This window comes from Ictidomys tridecemlineatus, chromosome 14 (assembly GCF_052094955.1).
Source record: "Ictidomys tridecemlineatus isolate mIctTri1 chromosome 14, mIctTri1.hap1, whole genome shotgun sequence".
Taxonomy (NCBI): Eukaryota; Metazoa; Chordata; class Mammalia; order Rodentia; family Sciuridae; genus Ictidomys; species Ictidomys tridecemlineatus.
In genome coordinates, this window is record NC_135490.1 from 21,908,433 (window position 1) to 21,922,204 (window position 13,772).

Here is a 13,772-nt window from a genome sequence, read left to right on the forward strand (position 1 = left end):
AGTACTTAAGTCTTCCTTATTTTTCAGATTTTCTAGGTCATGTCATTCCCATGACCAAAATCCTCCAAAAGGTTGCTCGTCTCAAATTAAAGGCTCAGTTCTTACAGTGCTGACCATGCCCTACAAGACCAGCCTCCCTCCCACCCCTGCCTTCTGTCCTGCTGCTTCCCTTTCCCTAACTCATGGTGGATTCTTGCTGTTCTTGGGAAACTCCAAGCATTCTCCTATCTAGGGATTTTTAATTTATTCCTATTATGGAGGCTTTCATAATAAGACACTATATATGAAACAGGGATATGCCCCCTTTCACCATCCTTTTCTCTTTACCCTGCATCCTTATTGGCCCCAGCACTTATCACTAACCAATGTATAGGTATTTATCTATTTGCTTATTGTCTCTTTTCTTCTCCTAGAATATTAGCTACTTGAGGGAAGGGACTTTTTTCCCCCCAGGCACAGTATCTCTAGTGCCAAAGCAGTGAGTAAATACTTATTGGCTTTGTTTAAGAATTGTTAGCCTTAATGCCTTTGTTCTGATGCAACTGGTTATTATTGTAAAATAAGGTCTTGGCCTGTGGCCAACTTGGGAGGTTTCTGTGTGGATGTATACAAGGGCTCTACTAATGATTTCTAAACATGTTTATGTGCGTTGTGTGTGAAGTGAAGAAGAGACACACACCCACGACAGGTTATGCCTTTCTTCTTGTTATAAATCTCTACACCATTATACTGATTTTTTTTCTTCATAGCACTTATCACTTTCCATCTTCTCTTATTGGGTATCTGTTAACTGTCAATGTTGACTAGGTCATAAGCTCCATAAGAGCAGGGACTCTACCTTGTTCACTCTTGCATTTCCGATAATCAGAATGTTACCTCGCATGTACGTAAGTAAGCAACCAACAACATTCTTTGAATAAATAACAATTTTATTCATCATCAATATTATCATTTGCTATGGTAGTATACATATATATTAATATATACATAAATCATATTTATTTGCAGGAATATGGATAGAGGAGAATGGACAACAGTGCAACCAAAATAGAACAAGGTGCCCTTGACCCCTGGGCTATGATAGCGCTTGCATAAGGCACAATGAATTGAGAATCCAGAATGGAGTTCTATCAATTTTCTGGGTAAAGATAGATGGATGATCAATTGGATTTAGATATTTTGGCATGACTTTGTCAAGGTGCTTACATTGCCTTGTGATGGGAAATACACAAATCAAATAAATTTGCACATCAAAAATACCACATGCATTGTTGACATGGGGATACTAGGCTCTGCTGTGTGTGTAATATTTCTCTTACCCAAACTTTAGCCATGTATCAGCCAGTCCTGGAGGTATGACAAATGGGAATGAAAATTGGATTCATGCATAAATACTTCATGAATCTGAGATGGATGGACTCAAACAAACCCAAGATGGTCTAATTTATCAGGATGCTTTTATCAAGCAAGTGTAAATGGAACGTCACAGGAGACAAGGGCAGTAGTTCTTTGGGCTTCAGAAGCTGTATTTCTGTTCTAAACCACACCATCATGATTATTATCATTCAAGATGAAAATCAATGATCCCGTTTTCTGACAGCGGTTGTTCGTTGTTCCCAGGAACTGCCGTCTCTCTTCCCTCAAGAGGGCATTTAGAATTTACAGCTTTCTCCCTCGCCTTGTTTATCGTGTCCTGTTTATTCGCAGAGTGGCTGGTGATCCCGTGCCAGTTTGGCAGCATTAGGAGGGTTTGCTCTCACATTCTCTCAAGAATAAGCCTTAGCTCTCTGGTGGCTTAGAATTCCCTTCCAAATGATGACTGCGGCTGGAGAGGCCAAGAACTTTGTGCCAATCAATCCTAGTTTCTATGGCTACGAAAGTCCCCTGAAACAGATAATAAGGGCAGATTGTTCTTTATTTCTGAATTCATTGATATAAAGTGTTTTTTAAAAATCCATACTGTAAATTTATTCTCTCTCTCTCTGTCTCTCTCTCTCCCTGTGTGTGTGTGTGTCTTTCTCCTACCATTGGGATTATAGCCAATACCACTAGTTAGTCCCCAACTGTCATTTATCTCTACTGTCTTCTTTTCTAATGTAATCCTGATTTTGTTCATCCCTCTCAGTAGCTATTGATTTCCGAGAGAAGATTGACCCTAATCGCAGAGTGTTTATTCCTGTGACTGATTTTGGGATGGGTATTTTGCTCTTTCGGGGTAATGAGATGTGAGGAGAAGTCTACTAGTATACTTACGAGACAGTTCCCTTCCCCAAAATAAAACAACACAAACAAACCAATAAGAACAAGAAGAAATAGCCCTCTCCTATTTTCTATTCCCAAATGGCCTGTGTGAACAGGTGATGGGCAGTTGCCTTTGCCATCTGGAGGTTCTCAGGAAATCTAGTTGAAGGAACAGGCAGCAAATGGGACTGTCCAAGACTAGAGAAATCCTTAGTACTTAATTATGCTGATGATTTAACCAGGCTTGGAACCTCTTCATCTCCAGAGTCCCTATACAAGATTTTAAAAAATCCTAATATGTTTAAATCTATTTGAGTTGGGTTTTCTCCTACGGACAGCCCAATTTCTCCCTAATTCAGCTATTTTCTTTCTAGATGTTTGCCCAACATGTCTCTGTAATTCTTCTCTCTTTGCTGGCTTGGGAAGTTTTGAACAACAGTAAGACTTTCTAGTAATTTCTATGCCACAATATCAAAGATGGCAAGTCTGTATTTCCAAGAGAAGGCTATTAAATCTATTTTTCAGTGCTAGAAAATTCAGTGTTTTTGTATTGTATTTTTAATATATAAAATTTCATTTCATATTTTCATTATCTCAATAGGTTTTTAAAAGCCTGTCATGTGAGGAAGTCCAGGGAGAAGATATTTCACAATCCCAAATATACTGAGAGAAAAAACACCATTGCCAAATTGCATGTATATGTGTGTGTGTGTGTGTGTGTATGTGTGTGTGTGTGTGTGTGTGTGTGTGTGTATATATATATATATATATATATATATATATATATTTTAAGTAGCCAAGACGGATTTCTCAAAACCAATGAATTATCATTGTTCTATGTGTTTCCTCATCTTTGTGTTCTCCTCCCTATTTCTGCTAATGGCACTCACATTCTTAGTCATCTAGGCTTAAAATCCCTTAGTGTATTTTTGGCTCCTCTCCCTCTTTGTCTGGAAACCATCTGTCGAAAGCCCCTGATGATGCCTTCTTAGAAATGTCTCTTACATCCCTTCTTTTGCTCTGCGGAGTTCAGACCCTCATCAATAAACTGTAACTCTTGTAGTTCCAGGAACTTAAAAAAAAAAAAAGCCCCCTGAACTGCTATCTGTGCCTCCATTTTCTCTCCATCCATCTCTCCAAAGCAGGGCCTCTCATGTTCGCCCTCTCCTTAGAGAGGCCGTGTTGCTCAAAGACACAATCAGAAAAGGCATTCGGGTCCCGTGAGCTGGCTCCTGTGGACCTTCTAATCTCCAGTCTCCCTGCTGCCTGTCTTGCATTCTATGTTCTAGCCTATGAGTAACCTTTGCCCTTTATTGCCTTGACCACTAATCCCACATTGAATCTCTTTCTTGGAAAGTCTTTCTTCCTTTCCTTTATCTGTTCACAAGCGAGAGCCCTTCATGGATTATTTAAAATTTTCTTCTCAAAGTTCTCCTTGTTTCTCCCAATCAAAAGTATGCTGTTTCTCCCTTGAAATTCACTAGGATTTTATCTCTTTTTTTTTTTTTTTATCAATGAAGGCATTTACTACTTTTTACCATCCTTAACAGTTACTGACTACTATCTTACATATGATACAAAAACGTGGTGTCAAATATGAATGGTCAACAAATATATGAAAAAGTGTTCAACATCACTAGCAACTAGAGAAATGCAAATTTAAATGACACTGAGATTTCATCTCACTCCAGTTCAGAATGACAATTATTAAGAATACAAGTAACAATAAATGTTGGCCAGGATGTGGGGGAAAATGTACACTCATACATTGATGGTGGGACTGCGAATTGGTGCAACCACTCTGGAAAGCAGTATAGAGATTCCTTAGAAATTTGGAATGGTACCTCCATTTGACCCAGGTATCCCACTCCTTGGCATATATCCAAAGGACTTAAAATCACCGTATTATAGTGATGCAGTCACATCAACGTTCACAGCAGCTCAATTCACAATAGTTAAGCTATGGAACCAGCCTAGGTACCCTTCAACAGATGAAAGGATAAAGAAAATATGGTATATATACATAATGAAATATTAACCATCCATAAAGAAGAATGAAATTATGACATTTGTTGGTAAATAGATGGAACTGGAGATCAGCGTGCTAAGTGAAATAAGCCAATCCCCAAAAGCTGAAGGCCAAGTGTTCTCTCTGATATGCAGATACTGACTCACAATAGGTGGGGAGTGAAGAGTCACTGGATTGGACAAGGGGAGTCAGGGGACAGGAGGGAGGATGGGACTAGGAAAGACAGTAGAATGAATCAGACATCACTTTCCTACGTTCACATATGAAAACTCGACCAATGTAACTCCACATCATGTAGAACCACAAGAATGGGAAGTTATACTCCATGTAGGATATATGTATGATACATCAAAATACATTCTCCTGTCATATATAACTAAAAAGAACAAATAAAAAATTAGATTAAATTTCAAAAACTAAACAATCAAACAACAACAACAACAAAAACATGGTGTCCTTGAGGACAACAACCATTTTTCTATTCTCCTTGGAGACTACATCACAAACACCTAAAACATAAAGTTGAGTTACTGAAGAGTGACTGGCTGTCTGCTAGATATTAGATCTTCTGTGCATTGAAACCTTATCATCCTCTGATTAAATTAAATGTAATAAAATTTTGGAATGAAAGAGAAATCATTTGTCTTAGCAAGTTAGTCAGAGACCACCTGAGGGAGAAGGCTTTAAGGGGTGATGAATTCAGAGTCATGTCAACTGCGAAATAGGATTGATTTCTTAATTACATATTCCAGAAATCTTCTTCATGTGAAAAAGATTTTGAAAAGCCAACAAATGCTTCAAGATTATTTTCTAAGTCTATAAGTCCTTTGTGGGTTTTCATCCGATGATTATTACTTGAACTTTACAAAAAAAAATCAGATTATTTTGCTTTACTGAACACTACCACTTCTTGATGAGCCAAGAATGTATATGTACTATTATCAAGAGAACACAAACTTTTACAAGAACAAAGTCATTTTTCCACCTTGGCTGACTTATCAAGGTTAGGGCGGAGGTTGTTCCTTTTCAGGAATCCTGATGAGCCACAGGATTATCTAGTTATCAGTTAACACAGGGAGTTCTATGGAACCTCAGGAATCTTGAATCAGCTGCTCTTCAGATAAACAGTCCAACACACTTAGGTATGCAGGAATTCTGAGATATTTATAGAATTACTCTTTACATCCCCTGCCTTTTTAAACCAGGGATTGAAACCAAGGGCACTTAACCACAGATTCCCTTCCCAAGCCCTTTTTATTTTGGACAGAGTCTCCCTAAATTGCTTAGGGACTTACTGAGTTGCTTAGGCTCACTTTGAACTTGCAATCCTCCTGCTTTATAGCCTCCTGAGATGCTGGAATTACAGGCATGTGCCACCATGCCTGGCTTCACATTTTCTTATCTTTAATTTTTTTTTCCCATCTGATTATCTTAAATTTAATACACAGTGTAAAACAGAAGTAAACACAGAGATTATTAGATTAGAAAAACATCATATTCATTTCCATGAAGATAGTGCTTACTGGGGAAAAGAAGATAATAAACTCTGTACTACAGTAGAATTTGTTCTGACTCAGTTTAAGAACAGATTATAAAATACACACTTTTATAACTGGTAAAAACAACTTTCAGAATATTTAACAGGAATAGTTAAGATTTTATTTACACAGTATTTTGATGACATTGAAAAACAAGAGTGCCAACTTTCTGCCTATATCTGGATCTCACAGGTCCTTTATTATGTGGTTATAAAGAATTTAAGAGGTGCTCAGAGAAACTTAGTAAATAAGTCAGCTGAAGTTATTTGCAAAGAGAGTTCAGAAAGATTTCTACCTCTTAGTTAAACAGTAGCTAGAGTCCAGCTTCTCATGATTGTGCAAATGCTGGAAATGAGGGATTATAGTGAGGTTGCTGTTACATAAGAAGGCAGTAGCTGGGCCTCAGTGCCAGACACCAGGTCAGTGGGGAGCTCCGGGATCCAGGGCCATTCTCAGATTTGTGAGGCAGTGATTTTAGAGTTCAGCCATTCAGGAGAGCATGACACAGAAGCCACAAATGAACTTTGGCAGGAATAAGTTTGGAATGTGGCTCTGAGTCCCATTCTCACCAGGGCCTCTAGGCTGTTATTAAACTTCAGGAAAGAAGCGTAGTGTTAGAGTAAGACAAAGAACTAGCTGCTTTGGTTTTGAGAGTCTTTCTGTCTGCATGGTGTCAAGGAGAATGTGAGGGGGATGGGTATATTTTCATGGTTGCAGATGTCATTTTTGCCATTGGAAGATCTCTCTATGTCACATGGCGGTGTGATTCTGCCATTAGAAGACCAGCCCTCCTGATTTTTCCATAGTTACTACTTCTGAGAATGATCAGAAAGGATAGTGAGCTTCTTTGCCGGTGGAGTGCTGGGTTGTATGTAGGGAAGGGTACAGGAAGAAGGGCACATGGGTGTGGAAGCAGTTTGTCACCTAGGGAAGCAATTCCTGACCTAGTATCTTGAGGCCTCTAAGATGAGTTTGATCTGCGTCCCGAAGAACAAGGGTGAACAGACAATGTTCTGATGGTGGTGACAGTGGCAGGTCCATGGCAGTGGAGGGTGGCCTTAAAAGGAGGGAGGGAAAATTGCCTTGTGAAGTGCAGGGATCAGTATAGCAAAGAGCAGTCAGGTTAGTGGAAATAAATCAGGCCTGACCATTTTGACATTTGGAAAGAAAGGTGGAATTAAGGAGGTATACATGTTAATCTTTCAGTGACCCTTATAAAATAAGGGGGGGGAAGTGAACCCCCTTTCAAATATTAATTGAAAACAATTAATATTTGGGTATTTTATGTATGTTAGTTTATGTGTGTGGTGACCAAAAATGTCTGAAAGTGACCAGAGATATTCAGAGCTGTGATGGTAAATCGTGGTTGTCAACTTGACTGGATTGAGAGACGCCTAGACACTTGGTAAAGCACAGTTATAGGTGTGTCTGTGAGTGTGTTTCCAGGGACAGTTGACATGTGTCAGCGAACTGAGGGAGGAGACCCACCCTGAATGTGGGTGGCACTGTCCAGTAGACTGGGGGCCCAGGTGCAACGGAAAAGTGGAGGCGGGAGGCTTCCCTGGGCAACCACGATTCTTCTTGAGCAGTATGGGTTTTTGCAGGTGGCCACAACTTGTAGACACAGGACTTTAGTTTCTTCAGCCTTTGAACGTGGACATATACTAGTGACTCTCCAGGGAGTTTCCACACCTTCAGCACCGAACTGGGCCTGCCCATTGGTTCCTCTTATTTTGAGGCTCTAGCTTCTTGGACTGAGCAGCTACTGGCTTGCCTGACCCTTCAGCCTGCAGATGGCCATGGTGCAAATATCCAGCCTTTGATTGTGTGCACCGGTCTAACAAATATCCTCTTATAAGTGCATATGCATTCTATTTGTTCTGTTCTTCTAAAGAACCCTGACAGTACAATGGCAGAAATATGAGAACCAGTACAAAGTCAATATCTCCTGAAGTGTATGTTTGCTTATGTAAATTCAAGTACCAGTCTACCGGTAAGCATCTGGCTAACCTTTAGGCCAGAGGAAAACAAGGTGTTCATTACCCAGAGGCCTGGTAACTGGTCTAAGCTTCCCTGTGACCAGACCAAGATGCACAGACACAGAAAGGTGGTTTCTCTGAGGATGAAGGGTGACTTCTTGGAACAATGAAATTGTAGCAAGTGGCAGAAATCCTCCCTCTCTCCACAAATGGTGTGAATGGTAGCCCTTCCCAGATGCAGGCCTGGGCTGGGAAAAGCAAATGTATGTGAGCTACACAGAAAGTGCAGTCTCGGGTTGTCACAGTCAATGCAGACATAAACGGGCGTGTCAAGCGCCATTTAGCTTTTTACTTTCTCCAGCCTCAATCTTGAAACAATTCCCTCACTTCATGAGCCATATTTTCCTGCTCCTACAACAAGGAGATCCACAGGCAGCACTGTCCTAAAAGCAAATCAGGAAAGATAAACACACCTTTCTATTTAGGAAAGGAAAAATTAAGCTCTTTACTGCTCGTGGGCGAGTTTTCATTTGGGGAAATTTTACCTTGGTGAAGATTATAGAAAAGGCAACATAGGTTCCAGAGACCGAATTGGCCAATTGTCCTTCACTAGAATTCTTTTTGTTTGTTTCTTTTGAGGGGAAAAAAAACTTGGAATTAAGCCAGGGCACCACTCTGCACAGTTCTTGTGTTCACCTATACCAGGGGTGCATTTACTGTCCCCACCAATATCTGCACTATAGAAAGGAGGTGGTTTTATTCACCTGATCCTCCAGTGACTGTTAAGTGCTTGCAAAGAACATGACATGTAATGGCCTAGAAGTAATTTTAATGTCACAATTTATTTCTCTTGAATTCACCACGGATTTCTTCCTGTAGAAAATTGTCTCACCATGATAGAACTAGAGTGGACGAAAGCCTTTTCAAATATTGGGTTAAAGTGACAAAGAAAAGAAAATGGGGGAAAAATTTTAAAGTTGTATTCTATTCTTGAATAAAATGAATCTACCAAGAAAAATCATTGTCTTAGACTGTTTGGACTGCTGTAACAACAATACCACAGACTGGATGGCTTATAAACAACAGAAATCTATTTCTTACAATTCTGGAGACTGGGAAGTCCAAGATCAAGATTACAGCAGATTTGGTGTTTGGTGAGGATCTGCTTTCTCATAGATGGTACCTTCTCACTTTGTCCTTATGCATTGAAAGGAGCAAATGAACTCTCTTGGCCCATCCCCCCTTATTTTTTTTAATACTGGGGATTGAATCCAGGGGCATTTAATTGCTGAGCCACAACCCCAGCCCTTTTATTTTTTATTCTGAGACGGGGTCTCACTAAGTTGTTGAGGGTCTCCCTAAGTTGCCAAGGCTAGCTTTGAACTTGCCACTCTCCTGCCTCAGCCTCTAAGGTTGCTGGGATCACAGGTGTGGACCATGGTGCCCGGACCTTGGGCCTCTTATAAGGGTTCCACCCTTACAACCTAATTACCTTCTAAAGGCCACACCTCCAAATACGATTGCACTGTTTTAGTTTTCAATGTATGAATTTCAGGGGGACAGAAACATGGACTGAAGCACCCATTTTGGGAATAGGGCTCTGTACAAGTATGGTTTCAGATTTAAAGAGATTCTTCAAAATGTACTTTTTGGGCCGGTGGTGGAGCTCAGTGGTGGAGCTCAGTGATAGAGCTCAGTGGTAGAGCACTTGCCCAGCATATGGAGACCCTGGGTTCCATTTCCAGCACAAAGAAAAAAAATGTAGTTTTTAATCTTTCATTAGAACCACATGTCTAATTTAATTCCTAATAGATCCTAATTAGCTGCAAGATACACCTTTTTGTTTAATTAATATGTAGTAAATGCCAGTAGTCTTTAGGGTTTTCTGGGAAGCACTATGCAGATATGGATGTGATACTGGTCTTTACAGGGCTCACTGTCTAGTTCATGCAGAATCTGTATGAACTTGCTTTTATGGTCTTGGGAAAATTATTTCTGTTTCTTGAGTTAAAGTACCTGTAAGACAGGGAAGAAGAAGAGTGAGTACTATTATGGAGGGGAACCAATGAAAAGGCTTAGGGTTTACTCACTTTTCTAAATATTCTTTGATACTAAAAAATTTAAAAATGGGCCAGGATATTTACCTCCTGCTGCTATTGATGAGTAGAAACAATCTTATAGGACTGTGAAATGCATCATATGAAGAGAAAACAGAATAAAATTTAGAATAAAAATAGGAAATCAAACATCATAGTTGAAGTATCGCAAGGATTTTTGTGTTTAATCTGAATTTTGAGTGGAATATATAGATATTACTGATGCTGTGATTATAAAGAACCTTTTGAACCTGATGAAAACGAAGAATCTTAATTAATTCATCATATTCAAAATAAATGAGCATTTGGATGATACTATTCCACCAAAGTCTGCCTTTCACTATTAGTGGGAATTATTTTTCAAAAATGATTTGACAATTTTATTTTTAAAACAGAACACTAATTAACTTAGATCCAAATGCTTTAAGCATTGAGGAGACAACCATGAGTAAGACTGAAGAAATTTCTTAACTAGAAATTATGTAATGAGTACAATATTTTGTGATTTTAGTAATTAATTTACATATGCTGATGCACCTACCATATGCCATATTTTACCAATTCGTTGATATCTGGCGTGGCTGGTCCTGGGTGACGATATGAAAAAATTGCTTTTCAATTTTCTCATGCCTCCAGTGGACAGCTCCTACCTCAGTCTTGCAGGAAGCCAGCCAGCACTCACGGTATTATCTGGCCACTCAGGAACCTCCACCCAGTCCAGTCCTGCCCATCTGCTGGGAGTCAAGATTTCTCCTCTGCCCTCTTCAATAGTCCTGTCTCTCTAGGTGCTCACATTTCAGTGGGTCAGGTAGAGAATTAACATGAAACCAATTCATACTAGGAACAAAGGATCCTGACAAGAGTTAATGATGATCACAGGCCTAGGACATTTGCATAATAAAAATATTACTCAGAGGAATGAATCCTTCATTGTGGCATTTCAAGGGCTTTGAATGAGGACCTTTGCAGACTCATCAAGTGATTCTGTGCAGGAATAGGCCCCCTGCACTTTCCTTGGGTTTGGATCAGGCCTCTTTTCTCTCAACACTGTGACCAGTTGTCTTAATTTTAGTACTTGAGATGGTAATTGGCATTAGGCTCTCACTGAGACCTGTAATGCTTTCTTAATGTAATATCAGAATTGATAGATATCTCATTATTGCCATGATGCAGTAGTTAAAGTTAGATCTTGTCTTATTCAAGGACAAGAATGTGAGGACCACCAGAGTCACAGAGGTTGTTTGTGTTTTTGCCCATGACTTTTTCTTTTTTAAAAAAAAAAAAAAATTGGAGATTTAACCAACAGGTGTTTTACCCAGTCCTTTATAGCCTCCCCAGTCTCTGGGATTATACAGCCATGTGCCACAGCCACCAGCTACCCAAGATTTTTTTTTTCTTCCATTCTGTAAGCCTCAGTTGTAGGACTTTGGAGCAGTGGTGAGTACTAGACATTTTGGATCTGGGAGTAATCTTCTTTCCTTGAGACTTGGTTAGACATGTAGAAACTATGTCTTTCTTCTATATTCTGCCTGTCTTGGCTGCAAGGGCAATTTAGGGTATGAACCGGCTGTTCCAGAGTTCCTACACTCTGACCTAATGCTACCTCAGATTCAAGGCCTCTCAAGAATTCTCTAGGATTTCAAGTGTGTGAATGTCCCCTCTCTTCTGCAAACTACCCCCATCTTCATTGTCCAAGCCATTCTAAAGTGCTGGGAAATCAAGCTCCAAGAAATGGATAAATTGGCACATATTTTTATGGAAAATCATACTTATTACAATTGGTTCCAAATAAATTCCACTTGTCTAATTAAGCAGATTACCGATTTTAAAAAGTGTGTTCTGTACATACCAATGTCTCTAACAGTGTCATTCACAATAGCCAAGTTATGACACCAGACCAGGTGCCTGTCAACTGATGAATAGATAAAGAAATGTGGTATATACACATGATGGAGTTTTATTCAACCATAAGAGCCATAAATGAAATCATGGCATTTGCTGGTAAATAGGTGGAACTGGAGAACATCATGCTAAGTGAAATAAGCCAGGTTCAGAAAGTCAAGGCTCAAATGTTTTCTCTCATGTGTGGAGAGAGGAAATTTTTTTAAAAGGGATCTGTTATGGCTTGGATATAAGGTGTCCCTTAAAAGCTCACATGTGAGACAATGCAAGAAGGTTTGGAGGAGAAAGGATTGTGTCACAGCATAATATAATCAGCAGATTAATCCCTGATGGGATAATTGAATGGTGGCTGGGGGCAGATAGGGTGTGACTAGAGGAACTGATTCACTGGGGGCGTGGATAAGGGTCTAATTTTTTTTGTATCTGGAGCGTGTACTCTCTGTCTGCTTTCTGATCATGGCCTGAACCTCTTCCATCCACCATGATATTCTGCCTCACCTTGAGCCCTGAGGAATGGAGCCTGCTGTCTGTGGATTGAGACCTCCTGAAACCTTTAGTCCTCAAATAAACCTTTCCTCCTCTACAATTGTTCTGTTCTGGTCCTTTAGTTATGACAGTGAAAAAGCTGACTAAAACACCATATCTCATGAAAATAAAAGGGAGACCAATCCAGGAAGGAGATAAAGGATTGGGAAGAGGAGGATAAGGGGGAAGTACTGTGGTACAAAATCTACCAAATTATGCTGTGTCCATGTATGAAAACGTGTGCACACATACACATACACATCTAGACTCAGACCATTGCAGCGAATATGTATACATTTTTGTTATTGATTGAGACACTTTTATGATTGGGTATTGGACCGAATCTAATTTAGGGGTCATAAAGCATAGCCACCCTCTTTAGAGCTCACACAAATAGGAAAATCGTATCAGAATTTTTCTATATTGGTGAATTAGATGTTTAATGAAAAAGGAAAATAGTTCAAAGGTGTGTAACTCTAATTTGTATTTTTACATAAAAAATTAAAAAGTCTCAAAGAAAAAGATCTAAAATGGCAAATCCAAATGCATATGTAGGGACTTGAAGAAAACACACTGTTTCCCATGTTCTTGTTGTCCACAGTTCACCCTCTTTAGTTAGTAATAGTCATATTCATGTGTTAGAGCAGAAAGCCTTCCAGTTTTAGCTGCAGATAAACCATTACAACTGCTCTGCTTTTATAATCACACTGTAAATTTTTCATTGATTCAAAATGATTGGGTGTAGAATGTTATGATTAATATAGTCTGGTTACTGAGAATCTGTGTCTTTGTATGAAACACAACAATTACCAATTTCAAAGAATTCATAGATAGTAAAATACACCTAATCCAATCACCTCAAATTCATTAGAGAATTAAGAGAAAGTAACTAAGCAAGACACAAGAACATGCTGGGCATAGTGCCGTACACCTGTAATCCCAGCCGCTACAATTGTTCTGGTCCGGTCCTTTTGTTGCAGCAGTGAAAAAGCTGAGGAGGCTGAGGCAGAAGGATCGCAAGTTTAAGCCAGCCTCAGAAACAGCGAGATGCTAAGCAACTCAGTGAGACCCTGTCTCTAAATACAAAATAGGGCTGGGGATATGGCTTAGTGGTTGAGTGCCTCTGAGTTCAATCCCTGATTGAACAACAACAACAACAAAAACCTACCACATTAATCTACTGAAGTAATGAATCAGCTGATTTGTATATACATTTTTTTTTCTGGCTTTTGAACCACCTTTTATTTGAGTCTTAGGCTTTGGGTATGTGTTAGGGAGGTGGAGAAAGAACCTGATTTTGGCTTTAACGTCTGTTATGGTTTGGATGTGATTTGCCTCCCCAAGTTTCACATGAGGGAGGCTTGGTCCTCAGTATAGTGGTGGGACCTTTGAGACGGGACCCAGTGGTAGGTCCATGAGCCACCTGTAAGGACTGGTGGGGCTTTCATCCCTCTCTGGCCCT